We start from the raw sequence: 19,118 nt of genomic DNA, 5'->3' as shown, positions 1-19,118 counted from the left end.
TGGATCGGCAGCCAAGCCAGGAGTCAGGGATCAAAGTAGTGGAACAGCAAGCAGGATCTGTAGCCTGAAGGGATGTCAGCAAAACCAGTCTTTAAACAGGAACGCAGGCGATAGTTTCTTGTGATGTGACCAAGGCGAAGGCAGAGCTCCTCTGGACTGGACAGCTTAAGTAGGCAGGACTGATGAGCAGGATCAGCAACAGCTGGGTAACTGTGGAGAGAGATGGGAGCTGGCAATTAGTCAACAGCTGAGTGGCCAGCTCTGAGAAGGAAGGGCTGAGCCCAGCCCTGACATTACCAGATTGCAAATAGGACTTGTTACTATACTTACCTCAGGTTTATGTGCTTTAGTCAACCTACCACTAATGCCCCAAATACTACCCTCTGGAATATGTTCATTGCTGACTATCTCTAACTCTGGACCCTCCCCTCTGTCACCTAGTTTAAAAAACCCTCCTCATTGTATGTAAAGACATCAGAATGAAGTGTGAGAGGAGAAGGCTGTGGAGCGAGGAATAAGGTAAGTAGTAGTAGTAATAAAGTAAGATCTTTTTTTCTGGTACTCGAGGCAAAATGAGAATCTAATCCTAGCAGTGCCAAGGTAGTTAAAAGCAAAATCTTAAAAGTAGATTATTGCACTACATAGTTGTTGGAAGAGCTAAAAAAATTGGACAGCCAGATTGTAGAATGTTTGGTGATTTTAACTGCATACAGTCAATTTATTGACCTCTGCCGAGTTAGCCCCTCCATATCAAAATTTTAGAAAAAATCTTATGCAGTTTGTCAGATCTTTGTTAGATCAGGTTAGATCAACCGTTGTTTGCGTTAGATCTCACACAGAAGAAGCAATATTAACAGTTATTTGCTGGGGGGGCTAACCCGTCATCAGCCCCCCCTTATCAAAAATTTGACCAAACAGTTAGTTATTTTGGAAGCTATTTGTTAGATCCTGTAAGATCAAGTGGTTTTAACGTTAGATCTCACATAATTAGAGACTTATTAAGTGATTAATGAGGGGGGCTGGCCCCCCCTTATCAAGTTTTCTGGTCAAAAATCATTCATATTCCACATCAAAATAGAGATATTAGGTGGTACATATGGACAGGTTAGCCCCCCCATGCAATTTTCTGGCCAAAAATCATTCAGACTAATAGATATTTGTTAGATCCAGTAAGATCATATGGTTTTAACTTTAGATCTCACATAATTTCAGAGATATTCCATAAAAATAGAGATATTAGGTGGTACAGAAGGTACATCCATCTTCAACCGTCTCTGGATGGTCTCTGGAACCTTCTTTGCATGGTTCTTCAGCGGGTGCCTGTAGTCTCTCATTACACCTCTGTTCTCCTCCCTGCCTCATGGTGATCTCTCCTCAGACCAACAAGCTTAAGTCTTTAGCTAGCCCCCCTTCTTGCAAAGCAGGCTGGGCTTGGTAGTTCCACCCCCTGTAGAAATCAATGGGGCTGTATTGTGGGCTGTGGTCCTCTGCTGCTGCTTGATTGGCTTCCTCTCCCTGCCAATTGGGACACAGGAAAAGGAGAGGGAGGGGAGAAATCCCCCACAGGGACTGACAGGTGTGCTCTCCCTCAGTGAGTGCCTGTGTCAGTGTCTATTCAGTCCGGCGGCCACTGGCAGGAATGGCGGGAGGTGCGGGAGCATAGGTAATAGAGTAGCCCCCACTACACACTCCCCCCACCAAAGAACCTTTGGTCAACCAAAGGAGGTAAAGAGTCTATGACCTGTTACATGCTTTTGATATACACAGGGAAAAAAAAACAGGTTAGTGTGCACAGGAAACCATACAATTTACATCTGCATAAAACCCTAGCAAAGGAACATCCCAACAATTAGCATAGGAGGGGAGGTTAACTGGAATGGCCCAGCTAGATGTGCCAGGGGCTGAGTGTCAGAAACCAAGAAATCAGGCCGAGACAGAAGTACAGTTAAATCACACTTGTTTAATAATAAAAGTAAAAAGAACAAACGTAGTCAAAACATAGCCAAAGTTCAGTAACCGGAACGGATAGTCAGCCAAGCCAGAAGTCAGGGATCAATGTAGTGGAACAGCAAGCAGGATCTGGAGCCAGAAGGGATGTCAGCAAAGCAGGTCTTGAACAGGATCGCAGGAGATTGTTTCTGTGATGTTGACCAAGGTGAAGGCAGAGATCCTCTGGACTGGATGGCTTATGCAGGCAGGACTGACGAGCAGGATATCATCAACAGCTGAGTAACTGTGGAGAGATAGGAGCAGGCAATTATCCGACAGATGAGTGGCCAGCTCAGAGAAGAAAGGGCTGAGCCCAGCCCTGACAGTGAGTTGGGATTGTCCACCACCAAATCTGCAGTGGAAGGGTCAGTTTCTTCAAGAGTCCTTTTTGCAATGAGAACGACCTCCTCCCTCAGAGCTTTCACCCAAAATATCATATATTAGTCTTTCGGGAGGGTGAATAACCCTTCGCTCTCGCTGTTCTTTAGGTTTTGGGGTTGCAGGCACACTGGTCTCTTCTTCTTCTTGCATATCAGATTCAGCTTCCTCAATGAAGGATGGAAAGTCTTAGGGGTCTGTTGTCAGCAGGGAAGATTGAGGGTCTTCCAACTCTTCAAAAGGTGGACTTTGAGGTACAAACTCAGGAGCCTCTGGCCTGAGAGTCACCTCAGTCACCTTGGGAGGAGAAGAAAGGGGGGCTGGCAGGCCCTGGCATTTGAGATGGCCACAGACAATCTTTCTCTTCATCTTCAGCAAGGGGTACAGAGTGAGATCTAGTCACTGGCTGGGATCTTTGAGAGGCCGTGGGTGTGGACTGTAAATCTGGCTGTGGTGGCACATGAACTGCTTCTGACAGAGGCAACAGATGATTGTGATGCTAAGTCTTCAGCAGACCTGTTCTTCCCTCTGGCCGGATTTGATATACTGGGTGTCTGGGCAGATGCTTGCAAATGACATAGGGCTGCGACTTTCAGCAGTTAGCCAACTTGTGCTTCCCAGGGACACCCAGATTTCTCAGCAGTACCTTGTCATCCGGCTGTAGGTCCTGCACTCGTACCCTAAGGTCAAAGTTTATTTTGTTTGTCTGTCCTCAGGCATATGAGGCAGCTTGAGCCTTATAGGTGGTTTTCAGACGTCTCTGCAGGCGATCCACAAACCCTCTGTGGAAAGTTGCTAAGGTATGGTCGAGGGATGTGCCGAAGGCCAAGTCTACTGGCAGCCAGGCCTACGGTCTGAACATCAAACTATAGGGAGAGTAACCTGTAGCATCATTGGCGGTGCTGTTATAAGCATGCACAATAGCCACTATACTATGCTTGCTCCAGTGCTGCTTTTGTTCTGAACTTAGAGTTCCAAGTATATTCAGGAGGGTTCAATTGAATCTCTCTGGTTGAGGATCTCCTTGAGGATGATACACGGTGGTTTTAGACTTCCTGATGCCCAACAGGTCTGAAAGTCTCTTGATGAGACTACTCTTGAAATCTCTCCCTTGGTCAGAGTGGATGCGTTGGGACAGACCATAGTGCACAAAGAATTTCTCCGCCAAGATCTTGGCCACCATGGATGCTTGTTGGTCCCTCGTGGAAAACGCCTGGGCATAGCGAGTGAAATGGTCAGTCACTACCAGGATATTTCCCTGCCCGCTCAGATCAGGCTCCAAGCACAGAATGTCAATGCACACCAGCTCCATGGGTCCTTGACTCTGAAGATGGTCCATTGGGGCAGCTCGGTGAGGCAAAGTCTTCCTTTGGATACATCTGATGCAGGAGTGGCAATAGTCCTCAAATTCAGCCTGCATGCAGGGCCAGTAGAACCGGTCCCTCACCAGGAGAAAAGTCCTCTTGGGCCCTAGGTGGCCATGGTTGTCATGTAGGTGTCAGGGCTGGGCTCAGCCCTTCCTTCTCTGAGCTGGCCGCTCAGCTGTCGGCTAATTGCCAGCTCCCATTTTTCTCCACAGTTACCCAGCAAGTCGTCCAGCTCACTTGATTTCTGCCTTCACCTTTGTCAACATCACAGAGTCTTTCTCCTGCTTTCCCGTTGAAGACTTGCTAGGCTGACGTTCCTTCTGGCTCCTGATCCTGCTTGCTGTAATACTACGTTTATCTCTGGCTCTCTGACATTTGCTTGGCTGACTACCCGATCCAGTTACTGAACTCTGGCTTGTTTTGACTACGCTTACTCTGTTTACATTATTATTATTATTATTATTATTATTATTATTAAAGAAGTGTGATTTAACTATACTTCTGTCTCGGTCTGATTCATGGTTCCTGATAGTAGGACAGTTAATACTGTCTCCGTATGTTTTTCAGGTAGGAATAGCTGCCATTTTTCTTCAGAATCGTCAGAGGGGCCCCTTCGGTAGACCAACCCTCTGTGCACCTGAAACCGATCCTGCTCTTGGTGCAGCAGATGGGTTTTCTTCGGACTCAGTGAGGAGCAAGTCAGGGCATTGGCTCTCCAAGGCCTTGAATGCCAAGCTACAGGGAGGGTCCTCCAACTGGTCCCTCCGCAGGTCTTTGACAGCTTGGGCAGACCTTCAGCCCCGACTTGGGCGACATTGCAATAACATCTGGGGACACCAACGGCTCCGACCTCTCTGTCCTGGATCCTACTCCAGGTTGATGTTCTGCTCCTTGACATAAGGTACCTGTACCCTTCAGGTGTCAATTGGGCCTATTCTTCTGGAGGGTCTCTGGAACAATGGGGCTTTCTTGACAAAGCATCAGCGTCTTATTTCCTGACCCCGGTCGATACTTCAGGCTGAAAATAAACCCTGATAGAGCAGCCAACCATCTGTGACCCGTGGCGTCCAACTTGGCGGTAGTGAGGATGTAGGTGAGAGCATTGTTGTCGGTCTTGATCGCGAACTCCGCTTCATACAGGTAATCCCTTAGCTTATCCACCCACTTCAAGGCCAGGAACTCAAGTTTGTGCATGGGATAGTTCTTCTCGGTGGGGGCCAAGTTCCGACTCACGTAGGCAACAGGCCGTAGATGGCAGTCATGTTCTTGATATAGCACCCCACCTAATCCATCTCGACTGGCGTCAAAGTGTAGCTCGTATGGCCTGGTTGGATCTTCATAGGCCACGACTGGAGCGGTTGTTGGGCTTCACTTCAGCTGCCTAAAACCTCTTCACACTTCAGAGTCAATTGTTCCTGAATGGACTCTCTGGGTTTTCTGGGCCCTCCAGCTGGTCTGACAGGCTTCGCCAGATCAGGGTCAGCGTCTTAGTGAATCCCTTGACAACTCTTCTGTAATAAGAGCAGAATCCCAGAAATTACCTAAGCTCAGTCACGTTGGTAGGCCTCGGCCAGGAGGTCAGTGGCCACTTCATCAGCAGACACAATGTGACCAAGGTAGTTGACCGAGGGTTGATAAAACTAGCACTTTTACAGAGACAGCTTCAACTCCCTCACCATGGAGTCTCTTAAAGACCTTCTGCAGAAACTCTTCGTGCTCTTCCAGGGTCTTGCTGAAAACGATGATGTTGTCTAAGTACACCAACACCTCGAACAGTTTCATGTCACCCACGGTCTTCTCCATTAGCCTTTGGAAGGTGGCTGGGGCACCAGACAGGCCTTGATGCATACGGTCAAATCCAAAGATCCCCTGCGGGGTAATGAAAATGGTCTTCTCCCGATCCTTAGGGTGCATGGGGATTTGGTAATACCCACTCTTCAAATCCAGCATGCTGAACCACTTCGCTCCTGACAGGCTCTGCAAGGCATCTTCTATCCTTGGGGTGGTATATTGGTCGGGAATGGTCCTTAAGTTCAGCATCCGGTAGTCAATACCCAGCCTCAGTGACCCATTCTTCTTCTGTGCCACCACTGTTGGGGAAGCGTATAGACTTTGGGACTTGGATGATACCTGCCCTCTTCAACTCTGCCAGTTGTTCATGCAGATCCTCCAAGTCCCCTAAAGGAATCCATCAAACTCTTTCCCTGAATGGCTTATGCACTCGAAGAGATGGATCTGGTATTGGGCACTTTTTGTACACCCCACATAAAATTCACTCTTGGAGTATGCAGCCTGCCATCTCAGGAGCTGAGTCTTGGCCCTTTCTTTCCATTCAGGCAAAAGGGGAGTATTTTTTGGATAGAGCTCCTCCACAGAGATCCCATCCTTTGCTCCCCCCACCAAATCAGACGGCGGGACTGGGGTGGCCAGATTCACTTGTCCCAGCAACATCTGACCCTGGATCTTCACTGGCGAGGCTGTTATGTTGCGGACACTAACCAAGATCTTCCCGTGACTTCTTTGCAACCACCTCGGGAATGGTTGAAAACCACCTCGGGAATTATCTCCACTCCTATCTCTTCTCTCTGTCCGTCTGATTCAAGGACAATGAAAGGGCCTGCTTGCTTCCAATTTAGCTTGACAGATGCTCGTAAATAGGCCACTCTACCAGGCTGTAACACCTTCTCACACTGGCCCAAGCACCAGATCTTTCCCTTCTGTTTTTGTACCAGGTGCTGGTAGGTTTGTCTCAGCATGGGGTGCAAACTTGTAGTTGAAGTGCCCGGCTCCAGAACAAGAGGTGTCAACAGCCTTCTGACAAGATCAGTATTGGTCTCTATGATGGGAGTACTCTTACTGGCCCCTGGTGGGTGAGGACAGACCACTACCTGAGTTTCAAAAGTCTCGGCTTTACCAGCCATGGAGGGATCGAAGGTCAGCTTGACTGATAGATAGCCATCATAGGGGAAGTTCTGAGTCACAATGCCTCATATCTGCAGCTCTTCCAACTTCTGCAAAGGCAGGTGCTTGAGGTGCCTGTCATAGAAGTCTCTGTAGAGAAGAGTCACTTAAGCTCCAGTATCCAGAAGTGCCTTGGTGTAGACTCCCTTTACTTGGATGGGAACAACAGGAGAAGGTCCCACCAGCTTGTCAGGGAGCATGGAGGAAGTGGTGGCCCTGGCCTGTTCGGTGGTTTGTATCCGCGCTCCTCTCTGTGAGGTTCTGATTGGGCTTAAGTCTGTGCTAAGTTCTGGGAGTCTGGTGTGCATTGACTCTCCGACACCAGGCAGCATTTGTCAAAAGAAACAGGACACTGGGTTGCTTGGAGGCAACAACGGGGGGCCCTCTGCAAGGGTTTGGACTTTCGCTGCTGTTTATTCGTGTCATTGGTTTTGAGCCAGCTACCGTAGATGGGCACATGGTTGATTCCTTCACCAGAGCCTTCCGAAGTTTCCCTCTGGCTTCTGGCACTGTGCTTCAGGCTTCACTGGGCTTGGACACACCTGTCGATTAATGTCCCACATAATTTCAGCATACCTCGGTATGCTCAATGGCACTCCTCACTGGTACATGTGAAAATGCTCATCACCTCCTTCGATATAGACACTAGTATGGATATACGTGCATCGTTACCAAATATCCATAATATTCCTGTAATTATGGATAATCAAACATTAAAATCACTTGATCTTACCGGATCTAATGAATATCAATTAGCCGGGGTGATTTTTTGGCCAGAAAATTTAATAAGAGAGGGCCCCCCTCATTACTCACTTAACCACTTGCCGACCGCCTCACGTCTATATACGTGAGCAGAGCGGCACGGGCAGGCAAAATCACGTATCTGGTACGTGATTGCCTTCCCGCGGGCGGGGGGTCCGATCGGACCCGCCCCCCGGTGCCATCGGCGGTCGGCATTTGGTTGGGAGCGATGAGAGACGAGGGGGAGACCATCCGATCGTGGCCCCCCCCTCGCGATCGCTCCCAGCCAATGAGAAACATCCCCTGCCTCTGTATAGTACACAGAGGCAGAGGATGTGATGTCATCTCTCCTCGGCTCGGCAGTTTCCGTTCCAGCGCCGAGGAGAGAAGACATGTAAGTGCACCAACACACACACACAACACAGTAGAACATGCCAGGCACACTAAACACCCCCGATCCCCCCCCGATCGCCCCCCGATCACCCCCCAATCACCCCCCCCAGTCACAAACTGACACCAAGCAGGTTTTTTTTTTTTTTTTCCTGATTACTGCATAGTGTCAGTTTGTGACAGTTAGCAGTGGTAGGACAGTGAGTGTTAGCCCCCTGTAGGTCTAGGGTACCCCCCTAACCCCCCCTAATAAAGTTTTAACCCCTTGATCACCCCCTGTCACCAGTGTCGCTAAGCGATCATTTTTCTGATCGCTGTATTAGTGTCACTGGTGACGCTAGTTAGGAACGTAAATATTTAGGTTCGCTGTCAGCGTTTTATAGCGACAGGGACCCCCATATACTACCTAATAAATGTTTTAACCCCTTGATGGCCCCCTAGTTAACCCTTTCACCACTGATCACCGTATAACTGTTACAGGTGACGCTGGTTAGTTCGTTTATTTTTTATAGTGTCAGGGCACCCGCCGTTTATTACCAAATAAAGGTTTAGCCCCCTGATCGCCCGGCGGTGATATGCATCGCCCCAGGCAGCGTCAGATTAGCGCCAGTACCGCGAACACCCACGCATGCACCGTACACGCACCGTACACCTCCCTTAGTGGTATAGTATCTGAACGCATCAATATCTGATCCGATCAGATCTATACTAGCGTCCCCAGCAGTTTAGGGTTCCCAAAAACGCAGTGTTAGCGGGATCAGCCCAGATACCTGCTAACACCTGCGTTTTTCCCCTCCGCTCGGCCCGGCCCAGCCCACCCAAGTGCAGTATCGATCGATCACTGTCACTTACAAAACACTAAACGCATAACTGCAGCGTTCGCAGAGTCAGGCCTGATCCCTGCGATCACTAACAGTTTTTTTGGTAGCATTTTGGTGAACTGGCAAGCACCAGCCCCAGGCAGCGTCAGATTAGCGCCAGTACCGCTAACACCCACACACGCAGCATACACCTCCCTTAGTGGTATAGTATCTGATCGGATCAATATCTGATCCGATCAGATCTATACTAGCGTCCCCAGCAGTTTAGGGTTCCCAAAAACGCAGTGTTAGTGGGATCAGCCCAGATACCTGCTAGCACCTGCGTTTTGCCCCTCCGCCCGGCCCAACCCAGCCCACCCAAGTGCAGTATCGATCGATCACTGTCACTTTTTTTTGTAGCGTTTTGGTGAACTGGCAAGCACCAGCGGCCTAGTACACCCCGGTCGTGGTCATACCAGCACTGCAGTAACACTTGGTGACGTGGCGAGTCCCATAAGTGCAGTTCAAGCTGGTGAGGTGGCAAGCACAAGTAGTGTCCCGCTGCCACCAAAAAGACAAACACAGGCCTGTCGTGCCCATAATGCCCTTCCTGCTGCATTCGCCAATCCTAATTGGGAACCCACCGCTTCTGCAGCGCCCGTACTTCCCCCATTCACATCCCCAACCAAATGCAGTCGGCTGCATGAGAGGCATTTTCTTTATGTCCTCCCGCGTACCCCTACCCAACGAACCCCCCCAAAAAAGATGTTGTGTCTGCAGCAAGCACGGATATAGGCATGACACCCGCTATTATTGTCCCTCCTGTCCTGACAATCCTGGTTTTTGCATTGGTGAATGTTTTGAACGCTACCATTCACTAGTTGAGTATTAGCGTAGGGTACAGCATTGCACAGACTAGGCACACTTTCACAGGGTCTCCCAAGATGCCATCGCATTTTGAGAGACCCGAACCTGGAACCGGTTACAGTTATAAAAGTTACAGTTACAAAAAAAGTGTAAAAAAAAAAAAAAAACACTAACAAAAATAAAAAAAAATTGTTGTCGTTTCATTGTTCTCTCTCTCTCTATTCTCTCTCTATTGTTCTGCTCTTTTTTACTGTATTCTGTTCTGCAATGTTTTATTGTTATTATGTTTTATCATGTTTGCTTTTCAGGTATGCAATTTTTTATACTTTACCGTTTACTGTGCTTTATTGTTAACCATTTTTTTGTCTTCAGGTACGCCATTCACGACTTTGAGTGGTTATACCAGAATGATGCCTGCAGGTTTAGGTATCATCTTGGTATCATTCTTTTTAGCCAGCGGTCGGCTTTCATGTAAAAGCAATCCTAGTGGCTAATTAGCCTCTAGACTGCTTTTACAATCAGTGGGAGGGAATGCACCCCCCCCCACCGTCTTCCGTGTTTTTCTCTGGCTCTCCTGTCTCAACAGTGAACCTGAGAATGCAGCCGGTGATTCAGCCAGCTGACCATAGAGCTGATCAGAGACCAGAGTGGCTCCAAACATCTCTATGGCCTAAGAAACCGGAAGCTACGAGCATTTTATGACTTAGATTTCGCCGGATGTAAACAGCGCCATTGGGAAATTGGGGAAGCATTTTATCACACCGATCTTGGTGTGGTCAGATGCTTTGAGGGCAGAGGAGAGATCTAGGGTCTAATAGACCCCAATTTTTTTAAAAAAGAGTACCTGTCACTACCTATTGCTATCATAGGGGATATTTACATTCCCTGAGATAACAATAAAAATGATTTAAAAAAAAAAAAAATGAAAGGAACAGTTTAAAAATAAGATAAAAAATCAAAAAAAAATAAAGAAAAAAAAAAAAAAAAAAAAAAAAAGCACCCCTGTCCCCCCTGCTCTCGCGCTAAGGCGAACGCAAGCGTCGGTCTGGCGTCAAATGTAAACAGCAATTGCACCATGCATGTGAGGTATCACCGCGAAGGTCAGATCGAGGGCAGTAATTTTTGCAGTAAATCTAAAGTGGTAACCTGTAAAGGCTTTTAAAGGCTTTTAAAAATGTATTAATTTTGTTGCCACTGCACGTGTGTGCGCAATTTTAAAGCATGTCATGTTTGGTATCCATGTACTCGGCCTAAGATCATCTTTTTTATTTCATCAAACATTTGGGCAATATAGTGTGTTTTAGTGCATTAAAATTTTAAAAAGTGTGTTTTTTCCACAAAAAATGCGTTTGAAAAATCGCTGCGCAATTACTGTGTGAAAAAAAAAAATGAAACACCCACCATTTTAATCTGTAGGGCATTTGCTTTAAAATAATATATAATGTTTGGCGGTTCAAAGTAATTTTCTTGCAAAAAAAAAAAATTTTTTCATGTAATCAAAAAGTGTCAGAAAGGGCTTTGTCTTCAAGTGGTTAGAAGAGTGGGTGATGTGTGACATAAGCTTCTAAATGTTGTGCATAAAATGCCAGGACAGTTCAAACCCCCCCAAATGACCCCATTTTGGAAAGTAGACACCCCAAGCTATTTGCTGAGAGTCATGTCGAGTCCATGGAATATTTTATATTGTGACACAAGTTGCGGGAAAGAGACAAATTTTTTTTTTTTTTTTGCACAAAGTTGTCACTAAATGTTATATTGCTCAAACATGCCATGGGGATTTGTGAAATTACACCCCAAAATAAATTCTGTTGCTTCTCCTGAGTACGGGGATATCACATGTGTGGGACTTTTTGGGAGCCTAGCCGCGCACGGGACCCCGAAAACCAAGCACCGCCTTCAGGCTTTCTAAGGCCGTAAATTTTTGATTTCACTCTTCACTGCCTATCACAGTTTCGGAGGCCATGGAATGCCCAGGTGGCACAAAACCCCCCCAAATGACCCAATTTTGGAAAGTAGACACCCCAAGCTATTTGCTGAGAGGTATAGTGAGTATTTTGCAGACCTCACTTTTTGTCACAAAGTTTTGAAAATTGAAAAAAGAAAAAAAAAAAATGTTTTTTCTGGTCTTTCTTCATTTTCAAAAACAAATGAGAGCTGCAAAATACTCACCATGCCTCTCAGCAAATAGCTTGGGGTGTCTACTTTCCAAAATGGGGTCATTTGGGGGGGGGTTTGTGCCATCTGGGCATTTTATGGCCTTCAAAACTGTGATAGGTAGTGAGGAGTGAAATCAAAAATGTATGCCCTTAGAAATCCTGAAGGTGGTGCTGGGTTTTCGGGGCCCCGTACGCGGCTAGGCTCCCAAAAAGTGCCACACATGTGGTATCCCCGTACTCAGGAGAAGCAGCTGAATGTATTTTGGGGTGCAATTCCACATATGCCCATGGCCTGTGTGAGCAATATATCATTTAGTGACAACTTTTTGTAAATTTTTTTTTTTTTTGTCATTATTCAATCACTTGGGACAAAAAAAATAAATATTCAATGGGCTCAACATGCCTCTCAGCAATTTCCTTGGGGTGTCTACCTTCCAAAATGGGGTCATTTGGGGGGGGTTTGTACTGCCCTGCCATTTTAGCACCTCAAGAAATGACATAGGCAGTCATAAACTAAAAGCTGTGTAAATTCCAGAAAATGTACCCTAGTTTGTAGACCCTATAACTTTTGCGCAAACCAATAAATATACGCTTATTGACATTTTTTTTACCAAAGACATGTGGCCGAATACATTTTGGCCTAAATGTATGACTAAAATTTAGTTTATTGGATTTTTTTTATAACAAAAAGTAGAAAATATCATTTTTTTTCAAAATTTTCAGTCTTTTTCCGTTTATAGCGCAAAAAATAAAAACGGCAGAGGTGATCAAATACCATCAAAAGAAAGCTCTATTTGTGGGAAGAAAAGGACGCAAATTTCGTTTGGGTACAGCATTGCATGACCGCGCAATTAGCAGTTAAATCGACGCAGTGCCGAATTGTAAAAAGTGCTCTGGTCAGGAAGGGGGTAAATCCTTCCGGGGCTGAAGTGGTTAATAAGTCTCTAAATATGTGAGATCTAATCTCATCCTTACGTACTACCACCTAATATCTCTAAGGTTAAAACCACTTGATCTTTCCGGATCTAACGAATATCTATTAGCCTAGATGATTTTTGGCCAGAAAATTGCATGTGGGAGGGCTAACCCGTCCACATGTACCACCTAATATTTCTATTTTGATGTGGAATATCTCTGAAATGATGTGAGATCTAACGTTAAAACCACTTGATCTTACCGGATCTAACGAATATCTATTAGCCTGAATGATTTTTGGCCAGAAAATTTGATAAGGGGGGCTAACCCATCCATATGTACCACCTAATATCTCTATTTTTATGTGGAATATCTCTGAAATGATGTGAGATCTAACATTAAAAATACTTGATCTTACCGGATCTAACAAATATCTATTAGCCTGAATGATTTTTGGCCAGAAAATTTGATAAAGGGGGGCCAGCTCTCCTCATTAATCACTTAATAAGTCTCTAATTATGTGAGATCTAACGTTAAAACCACTTGATCTTACCGAATCTAATGAATATCTATTAGCTTGAATGATTTTTGGCCAGAAAATTTGATAAGGGGGGGCCAGCCCCCCCTCATTAATCACTTAATAAGTCTCTAATTATGTGAGATCTTACCGGATCTAACAAATTACTTCCAAAATAGCTAACTGTTTGGTCAATTGTTTGATAAGGGGGGCTGATGATGGGTTAGCCCTCCTAGCAAATAACTGTTAATATTGCTTCTTCTGTGTGAGATCTAACTCAAACAACGGTTGATCTAACCTGATCGAACAAAGATCTAACAAACTGCATAAGATTTTTTCAAAATTTTTGATATGGGGGGGCTAACCCGGCAGAGGTAATTTATTGAGCTTCACCTACTCTGAAATTAGCACCATACATTTTTTAAAGGACACACCATTAGTAAATTACATTATTGAAACACAATTATAAGTAACCAGTTCACTACCAGTTCATGTACATACATTGGACAATGAGCAGCAGTTAGTACCCAGTTTAATCTAATTAAAGTGCCACCACATATTCCTTTTTCTGTAGTCCTTATAAATGCCATGTATGGCCGAGAATGGGGTATGGCCTCCCTTCCCCCAATGATGTCCAAGCACACATCTAAAGTCATACAATTAAGAAAGAAGAACAGTGTTAAACATTTAACAGCATATGTACCTATAAATGCACAGTATTAGAAAATAAACCTAAAATAAGAACCAAATGATAGCTAACTGGTCAGTATTTCTGACCTAGAATCATGTGTTCAATGCCCACCAGGTATACTTCATTAACCACTTACCAACCGGCCCATAGCCGAATGACGGCTGCAGGGCGGTTGGATAACTCTGGGAGGACGTACTATGACGTCCTCCCAGAATTCCCCTCTCGCGCGCCCCCTGGGGCGCGCACCCGAACACATCCGTGACCGCCGGGTCCAGAGGACCCGGCGCATCACGGATCCCGGTAAATGGCCGCTGATCGCGGCCGTTTACCATGTGATCGCGCCGTCAAATGACGGCGCGATCACATGTAAACAGACCGGCGTCATCTGATGACGCCGGTTCCTCTCCTCCCCTTCTGTGTACCGATCGGTACACTGCGGAGGAGAGGGAGATGGATGGCTGGCTGCAGCGCTGTGGGCTGGATGTGTAGTGCCCACAGCGCTGCACAGAGACATCCAGCCATCCATCCATCCATGCTCAGCCATCCCTACTACTATGCAATGCTGTGCAATACTCTGCAATGCCCCCACAATACTCTGCAATGCTGTGCAATACTCTGCAATGCTGTGCAATACTCTGCAATGCTGTGCAATACTCTGCAATGCCCCCACAATACTCTGCAATGCTGTGCAATACTCTGCAATGCCCCCACAATACTCTGCAATGCTGTGCAATACTCTGCAATGCTGTGCAATACTCTGCAATACCCCCACAATACTCTGCAATGCTGTGCAATACTCTGCAATGCCCCCACAATACTCTGCAATGCTGTGCAATACTCTGCAATGCCCCCACAATACTCTGCAATGCCCCCACAATACTCTGCAATGCTGTGCAATACTCTGCAATGCCCCCACAATACTCTGCAATGCCCCCACAATACTCTGCAATGCTGTGCAATACTCTGCAATGCTGTGCAATACTCTGCAATGCCCCCACAATACTCTGCAATGCCCCGACAATACTCTGCAATGCCCCCGCCATACTCTGCCATGCCCCCGCCATACTCTGCCATGCCCCCGCCATACTCTGCCATGCCCCCACTATACTCTGCCATGCCCCCGCCATACTCCGCAATACCCCGCCATACTCCGCCATACCCCGCCATACCCCGCAATACCCTGCCATACCCCGCCATACTCTGCAATACCCCACCATACTCCGCAATACCCCACCATACTCCGCAATACCCCGCCATACTCCGCAATACCCCGCCATACCCTGCCATGCTGAGCCATGCTCAGCTGTACTCGGCCTCTGTATGTGGCCAGGCTGTGGAAGTCTCACACATGTGGTATCGCCGTACTCAGGAGGAGGAGGAGAATCTATTTTGGGGTGTCATTTTTGGTATGTACATGTTATGTGGTAGAAATATTGTGTAAATGGACAACTTTGTGTTAAAAAAAAAAAAAAGCGTTTTAACCACTTCCCGCCCGTCGGCCATCATACAACATCCTTGACTTTGTGCGGGGATATCTGAATGATGGCTGAAGCTACAGGCATCATTCAGATATCATCCTTTTCAGCCGGCGATTCCCTACACCATGAGAATGATCATAGCAGCTGTTCCACTGCTTGATCATTCTTACGGGAGGCGAGAGGGGATGTCCCCCCCTCCCGCGCTTCTACCGACTCACCACTACGATCGAAGCCAGGATCGTTTTTTTTTTTTTTTTTTTATTTCAGGCTTCCCAGCCTAGAGGTGAGATGTGGGGTCTTACTGACCCCATATCTCACTGTAAAGAGGACCTGTCATGCCATATTCCTATTACAAGGATGTTTATATTCCTTGTAATAGGAATAAAAGTGGTCCAAAATTTTTTTTTTGGAAAAAAAGCATCAAACTAAAATAAATAAAGTAAAATGAACAATAAAAAAAAAAAAAAAATTTTAAAGCGCCCCTGTCCCTGTGTGCTCGCATGCAGAAGCGAACGCATACGTAAGTCCAGCCCACATATGAAAACGGTATTCAAACCACACATGTGAGGTATCGCTGCGATTGGTAGAGTGAGAGCAATAATTTTGGCCCTAGACCTCCTCTGTAACTCAAAACATGTAACCAGTAAAAAATTTTAAAGCGTCGCCTATGGGGATTTTTGAGTAGCAAAGTTTGGCGCCATTCCACAAGCGCGTGCAATTTTGAAAGGTGACATGTTGGGTATCTATTTACTCGGCGTAACTTCATCTTTCACATTATGCAAAAACATTAGGCTAACTTTACTGTTTTGGTTTTTGTAAAGCACAAAACAGTTTTTTTTTCCAAAAAAAAGCGTTAAAAAAATTGCTGCGCAAATACCGTGCGAGATAAAAAGTTGCAACGACCGCCATTGTATTCTCTAGGGTCTTTGCTAAAAAAAGATATATATAATGTTTTGGGGTTCTATGTAATTTTCTAGCTAATAAATGATGATTTTTACATGTAGGAGAGAAATGTCAGAATTGGCCTGGGCACTCCAGAACGCCTGAAGGTGCTCCCCTGCATGTTGGGCCTCTGTATGTGGCCACGCTGTGTAAAAGTCTCACACATGTGGTATCGCCATACTCGGGAGTAATAGCAGAATGTGTTTTGGGGTGTAATTTGTGGTATGCATATGCTGTGTGTGACAAATAACCTGCTAATACGTGGGGAAAAAAAAAAGTAAAAAAAAAACCTTGATTTTGCAAAGAATTGTGGGAAAAAATGACAACTTCAAAAAACTCACCATGCATCTTTCTAAATACCTTGGAATGTCTTCTTTCCAAAAAGGGGTCATTTGGGGGGTATTTGTACTTTTCTGGAATGTTAGGGTCTCAAGAAATTAGATAGGCCGTCAGTACTTCAGGTGTGATCAATTTTCAGATATTCGCACCATAGCTTTTGGACTCTATAACTTTCACAAAGACCAAATAATATCCACCGATTTGGGTTAATTTTACCAAAGCTATGTAGCGGTATAAATTTTGGCCAAAATATATGAAGAAAAATTACTAATTTGCAAAATATTATAACAGAAATGAAGAAAAATGTATTTTTTTACAGATTTTTCGGTCTTTTTTCTTTTACGGCGCAAAAAATAAAGAACCCAGCGGTGATTAAATACCACCAAAAGAAAGCTCCATTTGTGTGAAAAAAAGGACAAAAATTTCATATAGATACAGTGCTGCATGACTGAGTAATTGTCATTCAAAATGTGAGAGCACCAAAAGCTGAAAATTGGTCTGGTTAGGAACGGGGTTTAAGTGCCCAGTTGTCAAGTGGTTAAGGACTCTGGATGACCGGTGCTGCATTTGCCAACAGTAAAATTGTAGTTCTGGCTGCCCATTGCCTGGCAGAGTGATATACTGCTGCTGCCTCACTCCTGCTCTCTCAGTAAATTCTGAGGTCAGAGTGCAGGGCTCTAAGAGCGGGATTAGAGAGGTCGGTAGCGGGTGGGCACACAAACTAGTGACACCAGTCCAGACTAGACAGTGCACTTTTTTATGGCAAGAATCAATCTGGAAGTAGACAGTATCGCACTGTATACTATTATATGCCTTTCACACTGTTGCGCTTTTGCAGTGCATCGAAAGCACACCTTCTATAGAAATCAATCGCAATGCACCAAAAATGCATAAAAAATGCACTGCATTGCTATTTTGGTGAGCTTTTTGAGGTCACATGTCAAATTGTTAAATACTTGGCACCCAACGGCACCCTAACAACCAGTGATTCATCCCTGCTCTCAACAACAGGCATAAGTAATTGGTTGTTAAGGAGCTGGTACCTGCCCACATCCTAACCACCAATGACTCATCCCTGTTGAAGGCTGGGTAATCTCCAGCTGACAGCAGGGATGAGTCATTAGTTGTTAGGATGCCAGCAGGTACCAGCTCCTTAACAGGGATGGGCCGAATGACCCCCTGTTAGGTACGCACCAGAACTTTCGAACATTGTGAAAGTTCGGAACCGAATAATGAACCCCATTGAATTCTATGGGACCCGAACTGGAAAAATCAAAAGTGTTATTTGTGAAGGCTTATATGCAAGTAATTGGGCATACAATAGTTATCGGGGTCTGGGTACTGCCCAGCACACCCTTCCCAGCACACCCAGGCACACCCAGGACACCCGGCTCGCATGCCTATGGTTGCAAGGTACTCGGTTTCTTAATATCCGATAGTTGAAAAAGTGTTTCGTATTGGTTCAATAGATTCTGTACCGAGTACTAGACATGTGCGGTTCATTTCGTTCCAAATTAAAACTCGGACAAATTTTCATTTTTCGGAAATTCGGATGAATCCGAATTTCCAAATTAAGATAGTTAGAATAGTTTTCAAATTCAAATTTGAAAACTTTTCGAATTCGAATAGTTTTCCAATTTCCAAAGAAAATAAAATAGAATAGAAAATAAAGGAATAAAATAGAAAAAAAAAAATATTTTTTTTCTATTCTATTTCTTTATTCCAGCAATGCTACTCTTAAACTCAGGGGTGTACCTAAAGCATTTGGCAGATCCTATATCTGGCACCCCCCCAACAAAATCGCAACGTGCGAAGCTTATCGCTCATAAAGGAGCAGGAGCTCCTTTTGGGCATCAGTGTCACACGTTGCAATTTACCACCATTGCAGCATGATTTATCATGAGAAAACTGCGGCAAAATTGCACCACGATTGGGGAGCCATTAGGAGTAATGACATCGCAAATGCATCCTGCATTTTGCCATGATTCTGGCAATAATACACCACCAGAGGGTTGGTACTGTGGGTGTATAGACAATGGTAAAAAGTGCCACATCCTAGTAACTGAAATTGGATACATAGAGAGAAATCGTGGATTTTATAGGCACCAATATATTAAAAAAAACAATTTTTTATTATAAAACATTTACAAAATATCTTAAAAGCATATAAAAAGTGAAAACAGACTTATACAAACAATAGTCAACATAACCAACTCTAACCGCTGGGCCAGGGTTGATAGATGTAACAACCACTGGGAGTATCCCTTAGCAGAGTGGAAGCTTTTAAGATATTTTGTAAATGTTTTATAGTAAAAATACATTTTTTTTAATATATTGATGCCTATAAAATCCATGATTTCTCTCTATGTATCCAATTGCATCTGATGGTGCCCGCCTAGTTCTGGGCCAACGCCACTTGGCAGAATCAGTGACATGACACCCAACATTTTTCTATGATGGCTGATCTGCTTACCAATGACTACTGCTGAATTGGTAATAGCAGGGGTTCTCCAGATTGGCTCAAGGTTTGAGAAAGGCTAATCTAAGAAAAAAGGAGAAGGAGATCAGCTCCACGCAACAATCACCT

General features: G+C 45.1%; 1 pseudogene; it reads right to left on the bottom strand.

Moving 5' to 3' along the window:
* LOC141145430 (granzyme A-like) overlaps positions 1–19,118 on the bottom strand; it is an 85,570-nt pseudogene that overhangs the window by 61,704 nt on the left and 4,748 nt on the right.

Source organism: Aquarana catesbeiana, linkage group LG01, assembly GCF_042186555.1.
Source record: "Aquarana catesbeiana isolate 2022-GZ linkage group LG01, ASM4218655v1, whole genome shotgun sequence".
NCBI classification, from domain to species: Eukaryota; Metazoa; Chordata; class Amphibia; order Anura; family Ranidae; genus Aquarana; species Aquarana catesbeiana.
This window is presented reverse-complemented; position numbering and strand designations above follow the sequence as displayed.